This window comes from Aquarana catesbeiana, linkage group LG02 (assembly GCF_042186555.1).
Source record: "Aquarana catesbeiana isolate 2022-GZ linkage group LG02, ASM4218655v1, whole genome shotgun sequence".
Taxonomy (NCBI): Eukaryota; Metazoa; Chordata; class Amphibia; order Anura; family Ranidae; genus Aquarana; species Aquarana catesbeiana.
In genome coordinates, this window is record NC_133325.1 from 451,025,449 (window position 1) to 451,052,400 (window position 26,952).

The window sequence follows — 26,952 nt, forward strand, 5'->3', positions numbered from 1 at the left end:
AGTGACACTCCACACCCAGTGAGCAGGGACACTTACCAGATGGTATGGACAACCTATTGCTAGGATGGTCAAACAGGCTGGCAGAAACAACCTCTGCAGGGTATATAAGACCGGAAATCCTCTTTCCCACTGAGACAGTTTTCAGGCGTTTTAGCGCTAGATATAGGGCCTGTAAAGTGCCTGAAAACTGCCTCCCATGCCTCCCGAGTGTGAAAGTCCGAGTGCTTTCACACTGGGGCGGTGCGCTTGTGGGATGTTAGAAAAAGTCCTGCAAGTAGCATCTGTGGGGCGGTTTGGGAGCGCTGTATACAGTGCTCCCAAAACGCCCCTACCCATTGCAATGAATGGGCAGCGCTTCCGAATCGCCTGAAAAGCAACACGGGCATTTTTAACCCCTTCTTTGGGGTTCAAAGCTCCCCGCTAGCAGCCGAAAAGCACCGCTAAAACGAGTGACCCCTTTACTGCTAATGCATGGGCGGCCCCAGTGTAAAAGGGGTCTTAGAGGCAGTTGCAGTTAGTAGCATTTTTTTTTAAAGCAGATAAATAACATTCAGGACTGTAGTTTACCGGCATTTTAAATACCAAATGCTTGTAGCCGCTGTTATGCACGTTTTGCGTTTATAAGCGTTTTTAACCACTTCCCACACAGCCTATAGCAGAATGACGGTCGGGCGGTGGTTCAGTTATTGTGACTGGGCGTCATATGGCGTCCAGCAGAGAGCAGGTAAGTATAACAAGCTGGTCTCTTTCCTTTTAGAATGTCTTTTTGTGTTTTAGCAACCTCTATGATGGTGGATTTTGATGCCAAATAGGCAACCTCATGTGGCAATGAGTTCTTTACCAACACTCCATTTGAAGCTGGTCCCTACAATACAGTGGCGGCTGGTGCTCCATTTTTTTGGGGGCATCAAACAAACCTCACTCTCCCCCCAGCCCCCCCCATCGCTCGGTCGATTGCGCGTGATAGGGCCTATGGTGGGGGTATGATCCCATTCCTCTAAGTACATACCAGTACAAAAGGGGTATGATCCCAGTTCCTCCCAGTACATACCAGTATAGATAAATCCCCCTATAGTGGGGGTCTCAATTTCTCTCCATCCCCGACTTCACAGCACCGGGGGGCCCCCAGGAGCCAAACACCTCCCGTACGGAGTCCATGGCGGAGCGCTGACCACTGACACAGCCCAGAGTCACTGGAGCATTCTGAAAGAGACCAGACAGTCACTTCTCCTCCTGGCCAATCGGGTCTTAAGACACACTTCCTGATTGGCCAGGAGGAGAAGCAGGAAGACAATAGTGAAATGAATGAATTCACTAATACCACACAAGTGGGTGGGCTTGGAGCACAGTGACCTGATGCGAAACTAGTCTCTCTTGACAAGGGTGCAGTGGCCAGGGAGGGAGTGCACCAAGGATGAAGCATTCAACATGTACACTCCAACCTCAATGCCCAGGACCAACAGATTCACATACCTGTAAGTGAAAAGTACATAAATTGGCCACAAGCACCAACACTTTCGGTGCGGCAGCTGACATAATTCTAAAGGGTGTCTATGGCACCCTTTATGAATTCTCACCAGATTGTACTGCACTCTGGATGTAATCTATGCTTTCCTCCACAGCATTGATCTATGGCAGGGGTCCCTAACCTTTTGAAGAGCAAGGGCCACTTATGCCACTCGCAGGCCATAATGAGCGGAGCAGGCGGATGATAGGTCCGTGTCCACTTTGCATATGCAGAACAGACACAGCCCACTCTACTCTATGGGCCCTCCAATCTGATCCACCCAGATGGAAGGTGATGGATCCCCTTCTGTTTTTTTTTTTTTTTTTTAGCGGATCGGATTGGAGGTAGGCGGGTGTAAATGGACACAAGTCCGTTTACATCTGCCACTCCATAGAGGTGACTGGAGGGTTCAATTGGGTGGGACCGATCGTGTGAAAGGGGCCTAAGTCTGCTTTCACACTGATGCGCTGTGGTATACCCACACCGAGGGTGCAGCACAGTGCTTTCTGAAAGTGCACCAAACCCACAGGTAATAACAGAAGTCTATGGCTCAGTGCAGGTAACCCGCAGATGCACTGCGCTGCACCTGCGGATCAGTTTGAAAGCAGCCCACTAACCACTGCAGAACAAATATGCCCCTATATATACACTGTGATTTTAGTAATAAACTTACCTTTAATAACAGTCTTTTATTCAAGTATCTCTGGCTGTTGCTGTCCCAGGCAAAGTGCATTTGGTATCACCCGGCCTGTGACAGGAGTTGGTGCTTTGCAGGAAGTAGGGATGCACCGATACCACTATTTTAGCAACAAGTACGAGTACCGATACGAGTACGAATACCGAAATTGGTCGCCGAGACCAATTTCCGGCATTTAGGGAGATCAAGATTAGGAGGAGCAAGGAGGGGGGGCTCTCCATCATCTATCAGTGTGCTGTGTAATCTTACCATCTGGATGAGACCAAATAACGAAGAAACACAGAACTCCCAACACTCAGCACTGTTGGCCCCACAACAATGAGGACCAACTAAGCCAGAAGGTATCGTTTTGTGTATCGGTTGCATTTTCACAAGTACTGATACTTGTGTAAATGCCTTAGAAAGGCATAGATACCGCTACCAGTATTGGTATCTGTGCAACCCTAACAGGAAGCATTGGCTTATGCGGCACTGCTTTGCAGCCACTTGCTTCCTCTTCCACCGGCTTCATTCACAACATTTATGCTCTGGGATGGTAGGTCAGCAACCCATGATCTGCCAACCTGCCATCCCAGAGAAGTAGTTCACGGGCCAAATCAAAGGGCACCACTGGTCCTTGGGCCACTGGTTGGGCACCCCTGATCTATGGGGTTGATTTATTAAAAATGGAGAGTACAAAATCTGGTGCACCTCTGCTTAGAAACAAATAAAAAATAAATATCTTGCTCCTTTAAAGCATGTTATACAGCACAGTGCGTGTGCTGTGTCATTTGGCCCTCTGTATCACCTGTAATACCTGGCTGGTCCTGCTAGTTTCTACCTTCCCCCCTGTATGCTGACCCCAATATATCTGGGCTGCCGAGCCCTGACACCATTGTCAGCCTACGTGCCTCCTTCATTCGCAGCCCTCCTCTGTGTCTCCTGTGTCCTCTTCTCCATCCCCTCCCCTCTCTGTCTGTCAGCTGCGTGTCTGTGCTGCCCCATCCCGTCCTGCTGCTCAAATGACTGTTTCTTTTTAATATAATCCTCTGTTTCTTTAATGTAATGGCCCCCTGTGACTGTGCTTTATAAAAATAATGCTGTATATACCTTGTTTGCAGTGCGCTGATCTGCGCTCATTGACCCATCGCCTATCTCCTCTCTCGACCCGATTGATGCAGCGGGCAGGGCCACCTCTCTCCTCCTCTACTCCTCCCCTCCTGACTGACATCAGTGGGGGATCTCCGGCCCAGCCCACTGCATCTGTCAGGCCGAGAGAGGAGATAGGCGGCGGGTCAATGAGCGCAGATCAGCGCTCTGTAAACAAGGTATATACAGCATTATTTTTATAAAGTACAGTCACGGGGGCCAACACATTAAAAAACAGAGAGGATTATGTAACGATACCTTGGTGGGTTAACAACCACTTTAACTGAACAAGCTGACGGTAAAAGCTGATTGGCTATCATGCACAGCTGCACTAAATTTTGCACTCTCCAGTTTCAGTAAATCAACCCCTATGTTTCTAAAATGATTGAACTTACAAAATTTTAACCACTTCAGCCCCGGAAGAATTTACCCCCTTCCTGACCAGAGCAGTTTTTGCGATTCAGCACTGCGTCGTTTAACTTACAATTGCGCAGTCGTGCGACGTTGTACCCAAACAAAATTGATGTCCTTTTTTTCCCACAAATAGAGCTTTCTTTTGGTGGTATTTGATCGCCTCTACGGTTTTTATTTTTTGCGCTATAAACAAAAAAGAGCGACAATTTTGAAAAAAAAACGCATTATTTTTAACTTTTTGCTATAATAAATATCCCCCAAAAATATATAAAATTTTTTTTTTTCCCTCAGTTTAGGCCGATATGTATTCTTCTACATATTTTTGGTAAAAAAAATCATAATAAGCGTATATTGATTGGTTTGCTCAAAAGTTATAGTGTTTACAAAATAGGGGATAGATTTATAGCATTTTTATTATTTAAATTTTTTTTACTAGTAATGGCGGTGATCTGCGATTTCTTTTTTTTTTTTTTTTTTATTGTGACTGCGACATTATGGCAGACACATCGGACAATTTTGACACATTTTTGGAACCATTGGCATTAATACAGCAGTCAGTGCGATTAAAAATGCATTGATTACTGTAAAAATGTCACTGGCAGTGAAGGGGTTTACACTAGGGGGCGGTGAAGGGGTTAACTATGTTCCCTGGCAGGTGATTCTAACTGAAGGGGGAGGGACTAACTACAGGAAGTGACAGATCGTAGGTTCCTAGCTAATAGGAACACACGATCTGTCACTCCTGTCAGAACAGGGAAGTGTGTGTTTACACACACTCGTTCCTGTTCTGTCTCTCCTCTTCACGATCGCTCGTGGCCAGCGGTCATCGCGACCGTCGGCCACGAGCACCGGCACCCCCGCTGTGCCTGCTATCCGGACCCCGCGAGCCCACGTACAGTTATATGGTTTCGCGCAGGGGAGCCAACCTGCCGTAGTAAAACTTCGGCGGCTGGTCCGGAAGCGGTTAAACAAACATATTAGGGAGATGGTGTAAAAAAATGCTAAAATTGAAGAATGCTTTCAGAAATAGAAGTGTTAATAGTTTATTTTTATGAATTAACGAAATGGAAAGTAAATGGACAGAAGAAAAATCCAAATCAAATCAAAATTTGTTGTGACCACCTTTTGGCTTCATAACAGCATCAATTCTTCTCGGTACACTTGCACACATTGCTTTGTGTCAAAAAATTCCATCATGAAAACATAAATTACAAACCACTATCATACAGCAAGGTTATTGTATAATTTTATATTTTTTTAAGGTGCATTTTATTTGGAGATGTTAGCAATTTACAAATAACTAAGCATTTAAATGCAATTTTCTGCCAATGTATTCAAACATAACAGGATGTAAATATTAAAGCTACTTTGTTGTTGGTTTTTTTGGGGGGGTGGGGTTGTAATAAATTCTGCACACCAAGCAACTTGTCTTGCTAAGTGTACCACCAATGCTTAATTAAAAAGTTTTTTTGTGCTAAAAAGTTTTAGCATCCAGCACACCTATGGCTCTATGCTGTGTTTTTTTTTTCTGCTTGTTTCTGTGTCCTGTAGTAACAGCGGATCACAGTGGAGGAATTACAGAAGATTTTTTTGCAAGCCTCTCTCTTTAGCCCTGGTTCATACTGATGCATTCCAGAATGCATGGAATCAAATTGGAGAGAGAGAAAGAGAGAAAGAACAGAAATCATAACTGTTTCCAAATCTCATGAAAAACGCATTAGAATGGCATCTGAACTCGCACTTCTGCTGCTCCTTCAAATCGAAAAATGAATTCAGACTGCACCACATCAATCTGAACCTAGGCTTAAACCAGCAGAGTTTGGAAGCTCTGACAGCATTATAAGTAATTATAAGTTTCTTGCTTTGCAGATATTTCCACCTTAATTTTATTTTATTTTTTTTAATAGCTGCAGAGTTGCTTTATAAAAAAAAAACACGATAGAGCTTTTTATCAAGGTACCAGAGCTAAAAAAAATGAATTTCATAATACTCAATTCGGAGGTTCTCAACCAGCAGAATGTTAACCCAAAGCTTTATTCTGGAAGTACAGTGGGTCATTTTAGATTAACAGTTTAAAGGCATAGCAAATATTAGATCATATTTATATTTTATTAGATCATATTTACAGAGGTGTGTTTTGAAAGCTATTATACACAACTAACAGGGTAGAGGCATTAGATGGACTCACATCAATGGGTACTTGAAGTGAGATAACCAACAGCATAGTATACCTGCAAACAATAACTCAGATTAAGAGGAATATATTTTAATAACTTTAAAGAACACCAATCCGGATGGCAAACAATCCTCCACTAAAAACTGAACTTGCACTATTTTTTTTATTTTACTATCTTCATAGCACTTCTGAATGTTTGCCTTCTTGAAGGCTCAGATTATTGAGTTTTGAATAAGCTTCCTCTTCATCGGGCTGTGACCTTGTGCTCTCCCTGTCTGATTGCTGTTCACATGGCAGATAAACATGAAGGTGTACTCTTTCTATACCCTGTTGGAGGCTTTTCTCGCATGGAACTGACTTCCCAAATGGAACCCCATAAACCACCAAAGCAGCATCTCCCTTTGGACAAGTTACTGCCTCATCCATTTTAGGCTTATAAAGATAGGGCTTATATGTCCTGTATTCAGAATGGACTGTGCGTACTCGAGGCACAATGGGTCTGCAGAGTTGTAGATAAGTTACAGGGTCCTGAGGAGCAGTGAAGACACCACTGTTGGTTGCAGAAGAAGGTCTTTTTTTTCGTTCTTTCCTGTATAATAACCACGGAGGGTAATTATTGCTTTCAAGGGCTAATACTCCTGATCTGCACCTGTAAGAGTGATTAAAAAAAATGAATGAAATACAGTATTTAACATTAATTACTTCACATCACATTCACAACTACACGTTCCAAGAACATATGAAAAATGCACATCTCCCTTGCAATGCCATGAATTGTTAATGGCGCGGCTAGGAAACACTCATTTTGTTGTTATACAAAACGCCTAAAGCTGACAGCCAAAAGCATGTGCAAGCTTCTTTGGCACGTGTAGGGCAGCCCAGTCAGGTGAATGGGCTACCCCTATGCTGTCACATGAAAACCACTCAGTAACGTGGCTTGCAGGTATAAATGGGTCCTTAATGCTATAAAAGTAGTCTATTTTATTTATATTAACCACATTATTGACAAAAACATGCAATACAGAGTAGAACTCATGAATGAGGTATAACTCATACCTGTAAAATATATAGATTAACATTACACTTAAAGTTGTATGCCTCAGTGGTCTTAGTGGCTGGTTTGTATTCCTACAAAGGTTTCCGTCAACCTTCTGATGATCTTTCATTAGCGAGTTTTTTTCTTTTAGCGTTATCAAAGAGTAGTGGTTAGGACAGATTGAATAGATGTACAGTGGAAAAATAATGGTCACGAGAATAACAAAGGCAGTAAGACAAATGATGTACAAGGCCCCTTTGGCCAATACATTAGAACCAAAATGGGTATGACTCAATGGGACATTGCAGAGGAAAAATTGGGGTTAGTAGGGTTATGATATTGTGGTTATTCAAGCCTTCCTAAATACCAGAAAAGAAAAAAGGAAGTGAAATAAAGAGCAAAAGAGTAGATTTCCAATTTAAAAAAATAAGAATAAAAGAGTAGAGTAGTGGGGAGACACAATGTAGTTGAGGGCAAGAGAAGAGGGACTGAGAAAGGATCGGGTGAGTCGGAGAGTTGAGTGTCCATGCTGGCAATGGGGGGCTGTTAGCAATTCCTACCGATCAGGAAGTCGATTATCAACATTCATTAGGAATTTTTACATCCAATTGCTAATAGAATCTTTTATATGGTAAAAACTGTCACAACTGATGACTTTGAAACAGTTGGGCAAGAAAGGGTGCCCTTAGATATCCAAGTGTATTTGGACATGCATGCACAATTAAACTATCCTCAGGAACTTCTCCTCAGCCTCCTAGCACACAAATATAATACCTAAGATCAGGAGTGTTATGTTTGTTGCTATGCTTCCTGCCTGATCATTTGTCTCTGCTAGGCATTGTGTTCAGAAATTCCACAAACATGACATCATTATCTGGGGAAAAAAAGGTGTGATATTTCAACTGGACCTTAAACTTTATATTAAGAATTAATTGTAGACTGAGGTGAAAATGAGATGATTTTTGTAATGAGATGCAACAGATTTTTAGCTTTATCTGTCATGGCCTGGTAGTAAATGTGTAGGGATAAGCTGAACGACCCCAAGTTCGGTTCGCACCAGAACTTTCAAACATCGCGAAAGTTCGGAACTGAATAACGAACCCCATTGAAGTCTATGGGACCCGAACGTGAAAAAAAAAAGTGCCAATTTTGAAGGCTTATATGCAAGTAATTGGGCATACAATGGTTATGAGGGTCCGGGTAATGCCCTAGAGGACATGTATCAATGAAAAAAAAGTTTGTAAAAAAATTTCATTTTTAAATGAGAAGTGATTTATTTATGCTTTAAGTGAAAGCATAAAAATCAAGAATTCCTTTCAATATAGTGCCTGAGGGGATCCCCTTAGTCTACCTGTAAAGTGGCACATCTGTACTGTGTATAGAAGCTGCTGCAGAAATAATTGAATTTAGAAAGCCAAAAAAATTACATTTTCCCTCCAGCAGCACTGGATGCCCGTTCAGAAAGTACGCTGGATGCAGGGCAGCCCAGCAGTTCAATTGCATACTGGGCAAGTTCTAGCTAGTGGTCCATTCTCATGATGCAGTAAGCCAGTAGATTGTCGACTGGAAAGCTCTCCATCTCTGTTTTTGCCTCTAGATTATTGTCCACCATGTGATGCAGACGCTGTCGATGGGATATGGAAGTTGACAGCCCTGGGCGGCGAGGACTAAAAAAATTGTGAAATCCATCACTTTAGGCGGCCTCCTTCTCCGCCACTCCTCTCTTGACCAACAGTCGCCTCAAAATACGGTTTTCCACGACACTCTAACCTACCAGAGTCGAGGAAAGCATTAAACTTCTCTTTAAGGTGTCCTCAAGAGATTTCATCTTCTGCACTCTCTGTGGGGACGGGATGGGTTCTGAGACTTTCCCCTTGTAACAGTGGTCAAGGAGGGTTGCCAACCAATAGTGATCCTTCTACTTTACGGCACATATTCTTGGGTCCTTTTGCAGGCTTTGAAGCATGAGGGAGCCCATGCACCGCTTATTTGCGAGGCATGAGAAGCAGACTCCTCAGGGTCACTGAGGATTATAGTGTCTGGAACTGCCTCCTCCCAGCCACATACTACGCCCAAGGGTTCTGCGGATGGAAAACCATCTCTTACTGTTTGACATATGTCTTCCTCTGCTTCAGTGCCTCCAAAACTGCCCTCTTCCTCCTCTTCCTCTGCCTCCTCCCTCTCTTCTTGTGTGTTCTGTGGCATAGGAACAATGGTATCTGCATAAAGTGGGCCTTAGGAGGAAAGGAAGTCCTCCTCTTTCCTCCCGCTGCTCTGCCTCGAGTGCCCTGTCCATAATGCCACACAGAGTCTGCTCCAGCAGGAACACAACAGGGATTGTGTCACTGATCCATCATTCTCATGACTCACCATCCTTGTGGCCTCCTCAAGTGGTGACAGTACAGTGCATGCATCCTTTATGAGCAGCTATTGGTGTGGGGAAAAAAAGCCGAGCCGGCCTGAGCCTGTCATTGTGCCATACTCACACAGGTACTCATTGACGGGTCTCTGCTCCATGTGCAGCTGCTGCAGCATAGCTGAAGTCAGGTTCCACCTGGTGGGCATGTCCTAAATCAGGCGGTTTATGGCGGAATTACAGCTGAATTTCAGCCAACCGAGCACTGGCTGTGTATGACCGCCTGAAATGGCTACAGGCTCTTCTGTCCTGCTTTAGCCAATCTTTCAACCCTGGGTACCTATTTAGGAAATGCTGTGCCACAAAATTGAGGACATGTGCCAGGCATGGCACATGTGTAAACTTCCTCTGTCTAAGGGCGGACAGGAGGTTTGTGCCATTATCACATACCACCATTCCTGGCTCCAGCTGGCATGGTGTGAACCACCTCTGGGCCTGTCCCTGCAGAGATGCAGGAATCTTTGCTCCAGTGTGGTTCCTGTCCCTTAGACACACCAGCTGAAGCACTGCATGCCACCTTTTAGCCTGACTCATTGAATAGGCCCTTGAACGCTTAGGGGGTACTTGTGGTTCATAGGACAATTCAGCAGAGGAGGGTATGGCACAACAAGCTGCAGCACTGAGCCCTGTCTTGCATCCTTCGGAGCTGCAAGCAGTTACCCAGTGTGCTGTGAATGAAATATATTGTCCCTGACCATTCTTGCTGGACCATGTGTAAGCAGTAACATGAACTTTTGCGGCTGACTGCCTTGTCCAACGATGCCACAATATTGCCTTCCACTTGATGGTACAGAGCTAGAATGGCCTTACGTGAAAAGAAATAGTGACTGGGGACCTGCCATTGTGGTACAGCACATTCTGCAAATTCATGGAAGGGGGCAGAATCCACCAGACGGAAAAGCAGAAGTTGTAGAGCCAGCAGCCCTGCCTGAGGACTGACCACGTCCACTTTTGCCTGTGGACACATATGCTGCTGGCTGCCTCAGTGCCATGGGAACGTTTGCCTCTCCTTGTTGTCCTCACAGACATGATGGGGGGGTGCTTATTAACACAATGTAATACAGATGTGGAAATGTGTACGTGTATGCACTTTAATCAATAGAAAGTGGTGTTTGGTGCACTTTAACATGAGTACTCACTACTACACAGATACACTTCACTGATACACCTTATTATACTGCAGTAAAACTGCACTGATGCACTGCAATATACTGCGACAAACATGCAATAATGCACAGAAATGTACTGCCTTAAATAGAAGGTAGCGCACTGCAATATGAGGCGTTAAACTTGCAGTAACGCACTGAACTATACAGCATTAAACTACAGATAAAGCACTGAAATATACTGCGTTAAGCGTGCACTAACGCACAGAAATGTACTCTGTTAAACGGCAAATAACGCACTGAAATATACCGCATTAAACTTGCAGTAACGCACTGAACTGTACTGCGTTAAACGGAAGATAACGCACTGAAATATACAGCGTTAAACTTGCAGTAACCCACTGAACTGTACGACGTTAAACTTGCAGTAACGCACTGAAATGTACTGCGTTAAGCGCACACTAACGCACAGAACTGTACTGCGTTAAACGCCATGTAACGCACTAAAATATACAGCGTTAAACTTGCAGTAATGCACTGAACTGTATGGCGTTAAACGTGCAGTAACGCACTGAAACATATTGCTTAAGCGTGCACTAATGCACAAAAATGTACTGCGTTAAACGGCATGTAACGCACTGAAATATACAGCGTTAAACTTGCAGGAACGCAGTGAACGTTACTGCATTAAACGGAAGATAACGTACTGAAATATAAGGCGTTAAACTTGCAGTAACGCACTGAACTGTATGGCGCTAAACTTGCAGTAATGCACCGAAATATATTGTGTTAAACGCGCACTAACGCACAGAAATGTACTGCGTTAAACGGCACGTAACACACGTAAATATACGACTTAAACTTGCAGTAACGCACTTAACTGTACAGCATTAAACTGAAGATAACGCACTGAAATATACAGCGTTAAACTTGCAATAACGCACTGAAATGTACTTAGTTAAACGGAAGATAACACACTGAAATATATGACATTTAAACTTTCGGTAACACACCAAACTGTAATGCGCTAAACGGAAGGAAACACACTGAAATATACTGCGTTAAACTTGCAGCGACGCACTGAAATATACTGCGTTAAGCATGCAGTAGCGCACAGAAATGTACTGTGTTAAACAACACGGGGTCACTCAGGGTCACTGAGGATTATAGTGTGTGGAACTGCCTCCTCCCAGCCACATACTACTCCCAAGGGTTCTGCGGATCAGATGGAAAACCATCTCTTTTGCCCTGTACACACGACCGGTTTTGCTGTCGGAATAAACGGAGTTCCGACGGAATTCCACTCAAGCTGTCTTGCATACACACGGTCACACCAAAGTCCGACCATGCAGAACGAGGTGACATATAACACGTAGGAGGGGACTAGAAAAAGGAGGTTCAATAGCCGGTAGCCAATAGCTTCCGTCTCGTACTTGCTTCAGAGCATGCGTTGTTTTTGGTACGTCGGAACAGCATACAGACGAGCGGGTTTCCCGATAGTGATTAGGAAAAATTTAGAACATGTTCTCTAACTGAGTCCGTCAGAATTTTCGATGGAAAAAGTCAAATGGGGCATACACATGGTCGGAATATACGATGAAAAGCTCCCATCGGACTTTTCTGATGGACATTCCACTCGTGTGTACGCGGCATTACTGTTTGACGTATGTCTTCCTCTGCTTCAATGCCTCCAAAACTGCCCTCTTCCTCCTCCTCCTCTTCCCTCCCTTCTTGTGTGTTCTGTGGCATAGGAACATAGTGTCTGCATAAAGTGGGCCTTGGGAGGAAAGGAAGTCCTCCTCTTTCCTCCCGCTGCTCAGCCTCGAGTGCCCTGTCCATAATGCCACACAGAGTCTGCTCCAGCAGGAACACAACAGGGATAGTGTCACTGATGCATGCATTGTCACGGCTCACAATCCTGTTGGCCTTCTCAAATGGTGACTGTACAGTGCATGCATCCTTTATGAGCAGCCATTGGCGTGGGGAAAAAAAGCCGAGCCAGCCTGAGCCTGTCATTATGCCATACTTACACAGGTACTCATGTGCAGCTGCTGCAGCATTGCCACAATCGAGTTCCACCTGGCGGGAATGTCACAAATCAGGCGGTTTACAGGCAAGTGGAATTCCCACTGAATAGGTACTCCAGCAGGAACACAACAGGGATAGTGTCACTGATGCATGCATTGTCACGGCTCACCATCCTTGTGGCCTCCTCAAATGGTGACAGTACAGTGCATGCATCCTTTATGAGCAGCCATTGGCGTGGGGAAAAAAAGCCGAGCCGGGCCTGAGCCTGTCATTGTGCCATACTCACACAGGTACTCATGTGCAGCTGCTGCAGCATTGCCAAAGTCGAGTTCCACCTGGTGGGAATGTCACAAATCAGGCGGTTTACGGGAATGTGGAATTCCCGCTGAATTTCAGCCAACCGAGGACTGGCTGTGTATGACCGCCTGAAATGGCTACAGACTCTTCTGTCCTGCTTTAGCCAATCTTTCAACCCTGGGTACCTATTTAGGAAACGCTGCACCATAAAATTGAGGACATGTGCCAGGCATGGCACATGTGTGAACTTTCTCTGTCTAAGGGCGGACAGGAGGTTTGTGCCATTATCACATACCACCATTCCTGGCTCCAGCTGGCATGGCGTGAACCACCTCTGGGCCTGTCCCTGCAGAGATGCAAAAATCTTTGCTCCAGTGTTCCTGTCTTCTAGGCACACCAGCTGAAGCACTGCATGGCACCTTTTAGCCTGACTCATTGAATAGGTCCTTGAATGCTTAGGGGGTACTTGTGGTTCATAGGACAATTCAACAGAGGAAGGTATGGAGGAGGAGGAGAGGGTAGAGCTGACAAATCTGGCATCATCACCACTAGCTGTATGGAGGCATGGGGGCACAACAAGCTGCAGCACTGAACCCTGTCCTGCATCCTTCCAAGTTGCAAGCAGAGTTGTTACCCAGTGTGCTGTGAATGAAATATATTGTCCCTAACCATGCTTGCTGGACCACGTGTCAGCAGTAACATGGACTTTGCGGCTGACTGCCTTGCCCAAGGCAGAAGTTGTAGAGCCAGCAGCTTTGACAAGCTTGCATTTAGACACTGGGCATGTGGGTGGCAGTGACTGTATTTTTTTCCACTGCAGCACATGGGGCAGAGAAATTTACCGGCTATAGTCTACAGCTGGTGGTTTGCTGCTGGCAGATGTTTTGCAAGGACCTGGGACACCCTGCGCTATACCATCATCCCTGTCAGTGGGGGCTGTTGGGAGGTCATGAGGTGTCGCGGTGGGGCAGACTGAGGTGAGTAAGGAGGAGGAACAAATTTGCGGCCCTTTTGTGTGACTTTCAGGTGCTCTTGCCAACGGGCTGTGGTGGGAGGTTAAATGCCTTGTCAACCATGTGGTACCCAAATGGCTGGTGTTTTTGCCACGCTTGATGTGCTTGAGACAAAGTTTGCAAATTGCAACAGTGCAATCAGCTGCACATGTGCTAAAAAAGGCCCTAACAGCTGAGACGTGTGAAGTGGGCCAGGGAGATAACAGCTCCACAATGTGATGGAATAGGGTGGCTGCTCTAAACTCTTCCATGATGGCTGCCTCGTTGGGGTTGTACCTCACCCTCACTTTCCTCCTCTGCTCTATATGGCACCCAAGTCACATCAGTGACCTCATCAACATCATCTCCTCCATCCTCATTACCACTGGAGACAACTTGGCAGTGTTCTCCCCTCTCTCATGTTCCTGCCTTCCTCAACCCTAACTTCAGAACCAACATCTGAATCAAGTAATCGCTGTGCATCGTCAAGGAGCAAGTGGCTGATGCTGTGTTCAAATAACTCCACTGACTCCTCCATGCCTGATGCTGGGGCTATGGCAGGAATAGCTGTGGACAAGGAGGCAGGTTTAGCCACTCTGGCAGCTGCAGTGGACTGTGCACCAGTCTCTGCTTGGGTGACTGAGGATGAGGATGGTTTAGTAAGCCAGTCCACCACCTCATCTGCATGCTGTGGCAGGATAGCACGGGCAACATCTCTAAACAGAAGAAATGATGCCCTGCCTGAGGACTGACCACGTCCACCTTTGCCTGTGGACACATACGCTGCTAGCACCCTCACAGTGCCATGGGAACGTCTGCCTCTCCTTGTTGCCCTCCCAGACATGATGGGGGGGGTGCTTATTAACACAATGTAATATAAATGTGGAAATGTGTATGTGTATGCACTTTAATCAATGGAAAGTGGTGTTTGGTGCACTTTAACTTGTGTATTCACTACTACACAGACACACTCCACTGATGCACTATATTTTACTGCAGTAAAACTGCAATATACTGCGTCAAACATGCACTATTGCACAGAAATATACTGCGTTAAATGGAAGGTAGGGCACTGCAATATACAGCGTTAAACTTGCAGTAACGCACTGAACTATACAGCGTTAAAGGAAAGATAACACACTGAAATATACTGCGTTAAGCGTGCACTAACGCACAGAAATGCACTCTGTTAAACGGCACGTAACACACTGAAATATACGGCATTAAACTTGCTGTAACGCACTGAACTATACTGCGTTAAACGGAAGATAAAGCACTGAAATATACGGCATTAAACTTGCAGTAATGCACTGAAATATACTGCGTTAAGCATGCAATAACGCACAGAAATGTACTGCGTTAAATGGCATGTAATGCACTGAACTGTACGGCGTTAAACGTGTAGTAACGCACTTCAATATATTCCTTTAAGCATGCACTAATGCACAGAAATGTACTGCGTTAAGGGGTGGTAAGGGTTGCAGAGATTTTCCAACCTAAATCTATGCTAACCTATTTTTCATCATAACTGGAACACTTGCTACGGTATTTCCTTGTGGATTTTTATGAGCATGAACACCCCAAATAATTTAATGACACCACATCCCAAAATTTAGAAAGTAGAAAACACGAAAAATGGGACTTTAAAGGTGCAAGTAATTAGACACAATATCAAATATAGTATAAAAAATTCTTTTATTTTGATAAACAAAATAAGAATTTATGTATTTAAAAGAAAAGAAACAAGGGAAAAAGGAGATACAGTACTGGCTAGTACAATAGTATATATGCAACAATACAGCAATAATGGATTCGCCCATAGGACGGGCTTCCTCAGGGGATGCTTGGAAAAATAATTTTTCTGCCCCTGTTTTTATGGGGTATATAATTATAATTTTTCATGCAATACTTTGCAGCATGGCTCATTCCTGCGCTCCAACTATAGTATCTGTGAGGGGTTGCAGTGTTGTGGCACCAGCACCAGTGCCCAAGTCCCAATTTTTCAGCCCCTGTTTAACAGGGGCGTATAATTAAAATTTTTGATGCAAAACTTTGCAGCAGGGCTCATTCCTGCGCTCCAACTATAGCATCTGTGAGGGGTTGCAGTGTTGTGGCAATTTTTCTGCACCTGTTTAACAGGGGCGTGTAATAACAATTTTTGATGCAATACTTTGCAGCAGGGCTCATTCCTGCGCTCCAACTATAGTATCTTTGAGGGGTTGCAGTGTTGTGGCACCAGCACCAGTGCCCAAGGTCAAATTTTTCAGCCCCTGTTTAACAGGGGCGTATAATTACAATTTTTGATGCAATACTTTGCAGCAGGGCTCATTCCTGCGCTCCAACTATAGCATCTGTGAGAGATTGCAGTGTTGTGGCACCAGGGCCTAAGGCCCAATTTTTCTGCCCTTGTTCAACAGGTACATGTAATTACAATTCTTGATCTAATATTTCACAGCAGGACCCATTCCTGCGCCCACCAAGAGTAACTGTGAGGGCTTGCAGTTTTGTGGCAACACCACCACCATCACCACCAAAGGCCAAATTTTTCTGCCCCTGTTCAACAGGTGCATGTAATTACAATTCTTGATATAATATTTCACAGCAGGGCCCGTTCCAGCGCCCACCAAGAGTAACTGTGAGGACTTACAGTGTTGTGGCACCAGCACCACCACCACCAAAGGCCCAATTTTTCTACCACTGTTCAACAATGGAATGTAATTACACTTCTTCATCTAATATTTCACAGCAGGGCCGGTTCCTGCACCCACCAAGAGTAACTGTGAGGGCTTACAGTGTTGTGGCAACACCAACACCTAAGGCCCCAATTTCTGCAGAGTATATAGGGCAGGCCCCTACTTTCAAACATCCAGCTTACAAACGACTCCTACTTGCAAATGGAAGGAGACAACAGGAAGTGAGATGAAATCTACCCCTAGGAAGGGAAATTCTCTCCTGTAAGAGTTAATATGGGAAAAGCATGTCTCCTCTTCACTGATGCTTTATCACCAATCCTTGTTTCACTAAAATCCCCAAATTTTCAAAAAATATTTGTCATTGGGACAGAAAGTACGGGGCCCCGCGCCTTTCCTTTTTTTAATTTGGATGCAGGGTTCCCCTTAATATCCATACAAGACCCAAAGGCCTGGTAATGGACTGGGGGTGGGGGGTACCCATGCCGTTTGTCTCACTGATTTTCATCTATATTGCCGGGACTCGACATTACATTAAAGCTGCAAGCAGTTTTAAATGTCTTTTATTCCTTTAAAAATGTCATTTTGTGCAGGGACTGTTCTAAGCACAGGAAACACGCTCCACTTTACAGGCATACTATAGACACCCTCCCAGGTACGATATTTAAAGGAATATTTCACTTTTATTTTTTCACTTTAACCACTTCCCGCCCGCCCTATAGCGGATTGACGTCCGGGAAGTGGTTGTGTTATCCTGACTGGACGTCATATGACGTCCAGCAGGATAACATGCCACAGCGCGCCCCCGGGGGCGCGCATCGCGGCGATCGGTGGAGCGGTGTGTCAGTCTGACACACCGCTACACTGATCTTGGTAAAAAGCCTCCGGCGGAGGCTCTTTACCACGTGATCAGCCGTGTCCAATCACGGCTGATCACGCTGTCAATAGGAAGAGCCGTTGATCGGCTCTTCCTCACTCGCGTCTGACAGACGCGATTAGAGGAGAGCCGATCGGCGGCTCTCCTGGCAGGGGGGGTCTGTGCTGATTGTTTATCAGCGCAGCCCCCCTCAGATCACCACACTGGACCACCAGGGATCGCCACTAGGACCACCAGGGAAGGGGCAACATGTGGATGGCCAGGTATGTACCCCATGGCCATCCACATGTGCCCAGTGTGCCCAGTCAGTGCCAATCAGTGCCCACAAATGGGCACTGATTGGCACAATTATGTTGCAGTGATGCCCAACAATGCCACCCTTAGGGGCATCACTGCAAACAACCAGTGCCGTCAGTGCCACCCATCAGTGTCCATTCATGCCACCTGTCAGTGCCCATCCGTGCCCATCAGTGCCCATCCATGCCCATCTGTGCCAACTATCAGTGCCACCTATGAGTGCCCATCAATGCCACCTATGAGTGCCCATCAATGCCACCTATGAGTGCCCATCAGTGCCGCCTATAAGTGCCCATCTGTGCCACCTATGAGTGCCCATCAGTGCCGCTTAGCAGTGCCACCTATCAGTGCCCATCAGTGCCGCCTATCAGTGCCCATCATCAGTGCCCGTCAGTGCCACCTCATCAGTGCCACCTCATTGGTGCCACCTCATCGGTGCCCATCAGTGCCGCCGTATCAGTGCCAGTCAGTGCCTGTCAGTGCAGCCATATCAGTGCCCGTCATTGAAGAAGAAAACGTACTTATTTACAAAAAAAATTTAACAGAAACAAAGAAAAACTTGTTTTTTTTCAAAATTTTCGGTCTTTTTTTATTTGTTGCGCAAAAAATAAAAACCGCAGAGGTGATCAAATACCACCAAAAGAAAGCTCTATTTGTGGGAACAAAATGATAAAAAATTTGTTTGGGTACAGTGTAGCATGACCGCGCAATTGTCATTCAAATTGCGACAGCGCTGAAAGCTGAAAATTGGTCTGGGCGGGAAGGTGTCTAAGTGCCTGGTATTGAAGTGGTTAAGCATCATTAAAATCACTGCTCCCAAAAAAACGTCCGTTTTTAAAAGTTTTTTCTTTTGCATTGATACATGTCCCCTTCGGCAGGACCTAGGTCCCCAAACCCTTTTTAGGACAATAACTTGCACATTAGCCTTAAAATTAGCACTTTTGATTTCAAACGTTCGAGTCCCATAGACTTTAATGGGGTTCTAAAGTTCGCGCAAACTTTCGGTCCGTTCACAGGTTCTGGTGCGAACCGAACCGGGGGGGTGTTCGGCTCATCCCTAGTTATGTCGGTTTTTTACTTTTACTAGCAGTTCCCCAAATTATTTTGTAGCGCTGGTAGATTTTCAATCTACCGTTGATAGGTAAATTTAGTGGGTTATCTGTTCATACATAGTCAGATTTGCCTCTGTTCCAGCTTGGCTGAGTTGCATGTAGTTTCGCACTGTGCCTGTGGGTGTCGTTGTCGCCATAGGTCGTTGTTGGAAAGGCAACACGCTGAAGCGTATGAGTGCTCCTCTGTCCCAGAGATAACTCGGTGGAGGTGGTCCTCCGAGTTGCATTCTGGGGGAGGGTATTTATGGGACAGACGCCATGTTTTAGGGTTCGTTTCGTTCCACCTGCTGGCCCTCCTGGCCGACAGGTATGTGCTAGGAGTACTGCCTCGTGGTCCTCCGTCCGGGAGGCCCACGTAGCTGCGGCGCATGGGTGGCGCAGAAGCCTGTCTGGGGCCTACCACAGCGGCAGAGGAATGGTCCTGGGCTGTCTGTCCTAAAGGGAAGAAGCTGGACAACTGAGAAGATCCCAGGAGAGGACCCGTCATGGAAGGATCATGCAGAGTGCTGGTCTGGAGAGGGGCCTGGTAACTCAGTTGGAGGACGTATCCTAAAGTAACCCTACCGCATAGTACTGCCGGGTCGGCTTAAAGGTTCTAGTGCTGTGTTTGCTATTCATCTTAAACCATTACATCCTGTGGCATAGGACTGTAGGGGATTCAATTCAATCAAGTCTGTGGCAGAGACTTTTGTTCGTGTCGCGTACTGGCTGCTAGGTTAGTGAGAGAAACCTATCCATGCGGGCAAAGATTCAACTTTACAGAGAGAGTATATCCATCTACGAGTTTTCAATTTCTAATACTACACTAAAACAAGGTATTTGAACTTCCCTGCAACATTCCTTCTACCTCTTACCTGCTACTTCCTTCAGTTCATGTTTATTAAAGCATTGGAAAAGATACTCAAGTGTCCGGTGCCTACATTGTCTGGTGTTAAACTCAACGGGACCCTAGACCCGGTTCCGGTGAAATAAAGGTAACGAAGGTGACGGTAACAGCCTGCTTAAACCAGCAGCTCCATCGTGAGTTAGTGCTACAATTTCCTTTGTTGTTTGGAGTTGTTTTTTGAAAAAAAGATCATTGTTTTTAATTGCACTGTCATTAATGTATATCCTTTTTTTCTAGGCACGGTAATAAGTTATTTTAGAAATAATATAAACATATACAGTTATACGAGCTATGATTACGTTCAACATTTCACAAAATCCGAAGAAGTAATACTGTGCTATCGTGTGTACGGGGCATTAAGGTTTGACCTCATATTATATGGTTTTGGTAAATTCGAAGACAAAATTCTGCAGAAAATCTAATAGTGTGTATGGGGCCTAACAGTATAGGAACAATACAAAATCTTAACAGAAAGGTAGTAATAACTTACCTATTCATTGCACTTGCAGGTGTAGCATGTGACGCTTTCTTTTCATTATCTGCTAATCTGTGTACCGTATTTTCTAAGCAAGGTGTGACCATTAGATGTTTGCAAGGAACCACGGCACGATTTTGGCTTTTCCCCATGTTTCCTTTCTCATTTGAAGCATTCGTTGTCCTTGATGTGTAACCCCTCTTCACTGCAGCCATTGTAAGCCATTTCCACCTGCTCTTCATCTTCTATTTAAGATGAATACAGTACTGAATTATTTAACTACTGAAATATTTACACCATGTGTTTAAACACCTGCTTAGCTTATGTAATACTAATGCCGCGTACACACGAGCGGACTTTATGGCAGACTTTGTCCGGCGGACTTTTGGACTGACTTTCCAACGGACTTTCCGAATGAGCGGAAATGCCTACACACGATCAACCAAAGTCCGACGGATTCGTACGTGATGACGTACAACTGGACTAAAACAAGGAAGTTCATAGCCAGTAGCCAATAGGTGCCCTAGCGTCGTTTTTTGTCTGTCGGACTAGCATACAGACGAGCGTTTTTTTTGACCGGACTCGAGTCTGTCGGAAAGATTTGAAACATGTTTCATTTCTAGGTCCGTCGAACCTTTGGGGAAAAAAAGTCAATTGGAGCCCACACACAATCGAATTGTCCGACGGACTCCGGTTCGCCGGGCAAAGTATGCCGTAAAGTCCGGTCATGTGTACGTGGCATAACACAACATTATATTCACTCCCTCTAAAATATTAAAGTGTATGTAAAACCAAATTTTTTTTAAAAATTTGGATAGAGTGTAAAAGGGTTAAACTCCGTACACACGGGCTGCATATTGGGTGGTATCGGCTGGTTCAATCGAAACTGGACAACGGCAGCTGGTCCAACAGAAGCCAGCCGAACATCAGGCTTCTGTTGACGGGGCATGAACAAAAAAGTTCTGCCGAACTTCATCCGATCAGCGCTCTCAGCCAAAGGCTAAGAACGCTGACCGTTGTGTTCTGGCAGGGGGGCTGTCCCCCTGTCAGGACACAAAAGCTCAGCGAGGAGATGGCTGTACTAACATCGGATAGTTAGTACAGGTTCTCCTCCTGAGCTCTTTAGTTTTTTTCATTCAGCCCGCTTGATTGAACGAAAACAAATTTAATAGTGTATACCAGTGTTTAGAACGTATGTCATGTTTTCATTGCTGTCTGTGTCCCTAACGGGCAGAGTCACTTGGCCTTGGTGACCATTATCTCAGGTACATATAGTAAATTAGAAATGTTTAACCACTTCAGCCCCGAAAGGATTTACCCCCTTAATGACCAGAGCATTTTTTGCGATTAGGCACTGCGTTGCTTTAACTGACAATTGCGCGGTCATGCGACGTTGTACCCAAACAAAATTGTGCTTTTTTTCCCCACAAATAGAGCTTCCTTTTTGTGGTGTTTGATCACCCCTACGGTTTTTATTTTTTGCGCTATAAACAAAAAAAGAGCGACAATTTTGAAGAAAGAACAATATTTTTTACTTTTTCCTATAATAAATATCCCACATAAATTTTTTTAAAAACACATTTCTTCATCGGTTTAGGCTGATATATATTCTTCTACATATTTTTGGTAAGAAAAATTGCAATAAGCGTATATTAATTGGTTTTCGAAAAAATTATAGCGTCTACAAAATAGGGAATAGATTTATGGCATTTTTATGGCATTTTGATTATGTTTTTTTTTACTAGTAATGGCAGTAATCTGCGATTTTTATCGTGAGTTCGACATTGCGGCGGACAGATCAGACACTTTTGACACTTTTTTGGGACCAGTGACTTTTATACAGCGATCAGAGCTAAAAAATAGCCACTGATTACTGTGTAGATGTCACTGGCAGGGAAGGGGTTAGTACTAGGGGGCGATCAAGGGGGTAACTGTGTTCCCTATGAATGTTTCTAACTGTGGGGGGGTGAGCTTACTGGGACATGACAGTGATCACTGTTCCCAACCACTTGGAACAGTAGATCCCTGTCATGTCTCCTGTCAGAATGAAGAAATGCCTTGTTTACATTTCCCCATTCTGCCTGTGTACAAGGCATTCGCAGGCCACCGGAGGACATCGAGTCCTCCCACCCGGCGGGGCGCGCACCCACCCGCAACTGAGCCTGCGTGAGCCGCTGTACACCTACGGTGATTCGCGCAGGAAAGCCATTGTGCTGCCGTCAAATGATGGCGGCTGGTCTTTAACCATCTCAATACCAGGCACTCACACCCTCTTCCTGCCCAAGCCAATTTTCAGCTTTTAATTCTGTCGCTGTTTAAATGAAAAATGCGCAGTCATGCTACACTGTACCCAAACAAAATTTTAATCATTTTGTACCTACAAATAGAGCTTTCTTTTGGTGGCATTTGATCACATCTGCATTTTTATTTTTTGCTAAACAAATTAAAAAAAAGAAAATTTTGAAAGAAAAAAAAAGTTTTTCTTTTGTTTCTGTTATAAAATTGTGTAAATAAGTAAGTTTTCTCCTTCACTGATGGGCCCTGATAAGGCGGCACTTACGGGCACTGATAAGGTGGCACCGATGAGGTGGCACCAATGAGGTGGCACTAATGGGCACTGACGGGCACTGACGATGGGCACTGGTAGGCGGCACTGATGGGTGGCACTGATATGCAGCACTGATGGGCATTGATAGGCAACACTGATGGGCACTCATGGGTGGCACTGGTGGGCACTGATAGGTGACACTGATGGGCACTGAAAGGCTGCACTGATGGGTACTTATGGGTGGCACTGATAGGCAGCACTGCTAGGCACTGATGGGCACTGATAGGCGGCACTGCTGGTACCAATCCCTGGTGGTCCTGGCGGCATCCTGGTGGTCTTGGGTGGGCATCCGAGTGGGGGCTGCGCTGATAAACAATCAGCACAGACCCCCCCCTGCCAGGAGAGCAGGCGTTCGTCTCTCCTCTACTCGCGTCTGTCAGACGCAAGTGAGGAAAAGCCGATCAACGGCTCTTCCTGTTTACATCGTGATCAGCCGTGATTGGACATGGCTGATCACGTGGTAAAGAGCCTCTATCAGAGGCTCTTTACCGAGATCGGTGTAGCGGCGTGTCTGACTGACACACCGCACCACCAATCGCCGTGATGCGCGCTCCCACAAGCACACAAAAGCGGTAGTTCTGGGTGCACGTCATATGACGGCCTCCCAGAACGAGAGCCACACCACCTAGCCGTCATTTGAGGGCCGGCGGGCATGAGGTAGTTAAGTGGTTAAAACAAAACCTCACTCTCTAAATCAACATTCGCTATCTTTAATTCTTATGATGCTAGCATTAGTAAACGAATAGGAAAGTACATCATATTTGCCTATTTAAAACTTTTTTTTCTACATTTCCTTAGTTACCTCCTGTTTTCTATGCCTAGGCAAATGATGTCAAACATCCCAGGAGTCTTCAGTAGGGGAGGAGAGGCTTTCTCAGCTAAGCACACCCTGCTTGCATACCTGAGCTAAGGCAGGTGGATTCCAGGAAGTAAATGCAACATGAATCATCTGCCCTTACTCAAGATGGCCACAGCCAGAAATGCTAAGGGGTGTTTTTCAAAGTGATTTATAAACAAAATAAAGCATAGAAACATGGATGGATGGGTGAGTTTGCTTTAATTATTTAAAATTAATTAAATTGCATTTTTGGTTTATGGTGCTCAGATGAAGTGTAGTTTCACTTTATGCTGCCACAGGAACAGGAAATAAGGGGAAATCTTCTGTGCTTGAGACAGCTATCTACAAGGGGATTTCCCTCCTATGTCTTTGGGACAGGAAATGAATGGACATTTCTCCAACAGGACAAAGAACATAAGAAAAGAGGAATGGACGTTTGAGGGGTACGCTCATGAGTTGTACTATAGCTCTTGCTATAGTACAGCAAATAGAAAGCAAATAGAAAACAATTTATTCTTTGTAGGGTCCACTTCAGATCAGTGGGGACATCATTAAAGCAGAACGTCACCCAAAAGGGAAGTTCTGCTTCATGTCCTATCCCACCTTTCTCTACCATTTTACAATTTTTTGGGGGCACTAGTTTCCTAGTTTTGATATGTACCAGCTCCCACTTCCACTCGGATGGCCTAGGTTCTCAGAGCGGAAGTTCAGCCCCTCCCACCTGCAGCCTTCTGGGACACAGCACAGGTCCCAGAAAATGCAGGACCATTTACAGGGCACAGTTCAACTTGAGCATACGCAGTGGGAAGCCGTCTTCCCAAAGTAAACATGCCAGCACCAGCGGTGCAAAGATGGTCCTCTTTAGAGGAGAGACGGCCACTGCCTGCCTCTCCACAGCTCAGTGCGTAGAGGAGCGTAGAGGAGCAGAGAGGAGAGCTGCTGACTGACAGTCAGCAGCTCTCCTCTAGGGGAAGAGTGAGCATCGAGCCATCGGCGATGTTCGGTGGCTCAGTTCTCAGTGTAGACACGCCAGGGAACAACTGCAGCATCGGTCTGATGCTGCATCCACCTAGGTATGTATGAATTGGAAAAAACAAAAAACCCATACCCATTCTTTTAAGAAGAATCACTCAAATAAGTAGTATTTGTAACTAATATGGTAACATTACGCCATTTCAGCTTTGGAAAAACTACAATCCGTTCACCGGAACTGAAAATTCACCTACTGCACTTGGTAAAATTCTTAATTGCTTCTATTTAGCAAATTTAGCAGTTCATTTCAGCGGCTACTTTTTAAAACGATATTCTGCTTTTCAGTTAGATGGTAACATTGATAAAATAAATGGCTAGTGCATTTCTGTTGAAGAAGCCAAAATCAGTGTGCAACAGCTCTACTACAGAGGTAAGAAGCTTGGGGTGTTAGTGTAGGACGGGTGGGGTGGAGTAGATGAGTTTTGTTGCAAAGTAGTTTTTCCTTAAACTGAATTTCCTATTAACTACATAGCCTCTGTTAACATAGAATGCAGGGTAAATTATACATATATATATAATTTATATATATATATATATATATATAGATATATATCTATATAGATATAGATATATATCTATATCTATATAGATATATATCTATATAGCATAGTAAGTCAGGCAAATATGCAGGGTGTCTAGTTTTGGGTAATGATGCTCTCATAATTAAATTCTTGGAAAGCAGAAATGGAAATAAAGGTTGGGAAACTGCTACAGAGCAGAAGGGCAGTCTGCATGAAATCCAAGCACAATATGCTGATCAGTTTGTGATGTGTCAGCCAGGAACATGATGCAGTTATGCCACTGTGAATTTTACATAGACTATACTTTAGGGTAAACTTGGAGAATACCTGTTAACATATGTTTGTGTACGTTACATTGGGAATTAAATCATATACCTAGAATATAACAGTGAGAATTTAAACATCTATAAGGTATCGTTCTAGGATTATTCTGTGAGCTAGTGGTACATGGTTGTCTTGGTATATAAATAATCTGCTATGTACAACCCTTCACAATGGCCACTGTTAAAAGATAAGTAGGGGCTGTGGAAAAAAAATGTATACTCGCCTACGTGGATGCAGCATCCATTCGATGCTGCATCTGGCCCACAACCTCTGCACAGAGAACTGAACAATCAAACACTCAGGCTCTTAGCAGATCGCTTAGAGGCTGAGCCAGGTGCCGGTCCAGATTCCTGGGTGGATCCCAACCATATGGTCAGGATATTTTCAGAGCCTGGACCAGCTCTGTGATGTCAGCTGACAGCAGGCTGAAGCCCGCTGTTGGCTGAAAACAGGTCACAGTCATGCAGAACTAACTGCACTCCTGTGATCCATAGGAGAAGCACAGCCAAAAAAGCTTTGGCTATACTTCTCTCTTAAAGCGGTAGTGAACTCCGATCATTGAACCACAAATTATAGATAATGAATGACATTTAGTTGTTTATAATCGATACGCCGCATAGAAAGTAAAAATAATTCTTCTTACTTGATATATTTAACGTTTTTGTAAAGCCCCTGCTTGTTTGCAGCCGCCGCCATTGTTACTCCTGTCTTCCATGTCTATAGAGTAGTTTATTTCCACCCTCACTCGCTCTTCATCAACATAATTCCGCATGTGCATGGTAGTTCACAAGCCAGCTTTGTTTTCATTCTTTTTTTGCCATAGCAACATAGTTCATCTAATAGGAGCCGATCCTGTGCTCCATTCACCGTCTCCACAACCCCTGTGAAGTAGCGAGTCACATGGGGTTAAAGCTCATCTTCTGAGTGAGGAAGTAGTATCGCGAGATCAGGCGCAGAGAAAATTGCACGAAGAGCTTGCCGGAAAAATGGTACTAACAGAGCATGCGCCGGTGACATCATTGCACACAAAACATAGGATTACTACGAAAGTAAGCAGGTAGGAAGCCATGCAAACAGAGCAGACATTTCAATTGATTTCAATGAGTAATTTAACTGAAAGTTAATTGTATGTGTTTACTACCGCTTTAAAGAAGTATCACTAGAACCTAAAAATCATTGCTGAATTCCCCAGGGGACCGAGTACGTGTAGCAGTTCCTTTCTGATCTGTGGAAGCATTATGCAATAAAAGCACACCTTTATGTCTGTTTCTGCTTGCAGTCGGCTTGCAGTCGGCTCCCCCTAGGGAGCTGCAGCCCAATTTATGTTTCCATTAGTCTTGAATTGTTTCTTAGTTGTCATTGTTGGCTTACCCTTCTGAAAATATTCTAGTTGCATGACTGTCAGAAGAATCCAGTGGCTTAAGCACTTAAAGGTTAACCCCACTTATGTGGAAAAAAAATAGCAAATAAGAAAAATTAGTTACTAGTTATTAGC

At 44.6% G+C, this 26,952-nt stretch overlaps 1 long non-coding RNA gene across 1 annotated transcript; it reads right to left on the reverse strand.

Moving 5' to 3' along the window:
- Positions 1-4,980: 4,980 nt before the first annotated feature.
- LOC141128342 (uncharacterized) lies at positions 4,981-20,396 on the reverse strand. The gene is made up of 2 exons (XR_012241678.1): positions 20,150-20,396; positions 4,981-6,571 (listed from the first exon to the last, which is right to left on the reverse strand). It is a non-coding gene; the product is annotated as an uncharacterized lncRNA (long non-coding RNA).
- Positions 20,397-26,952: the final 6,556 nt, after the last annotated feature.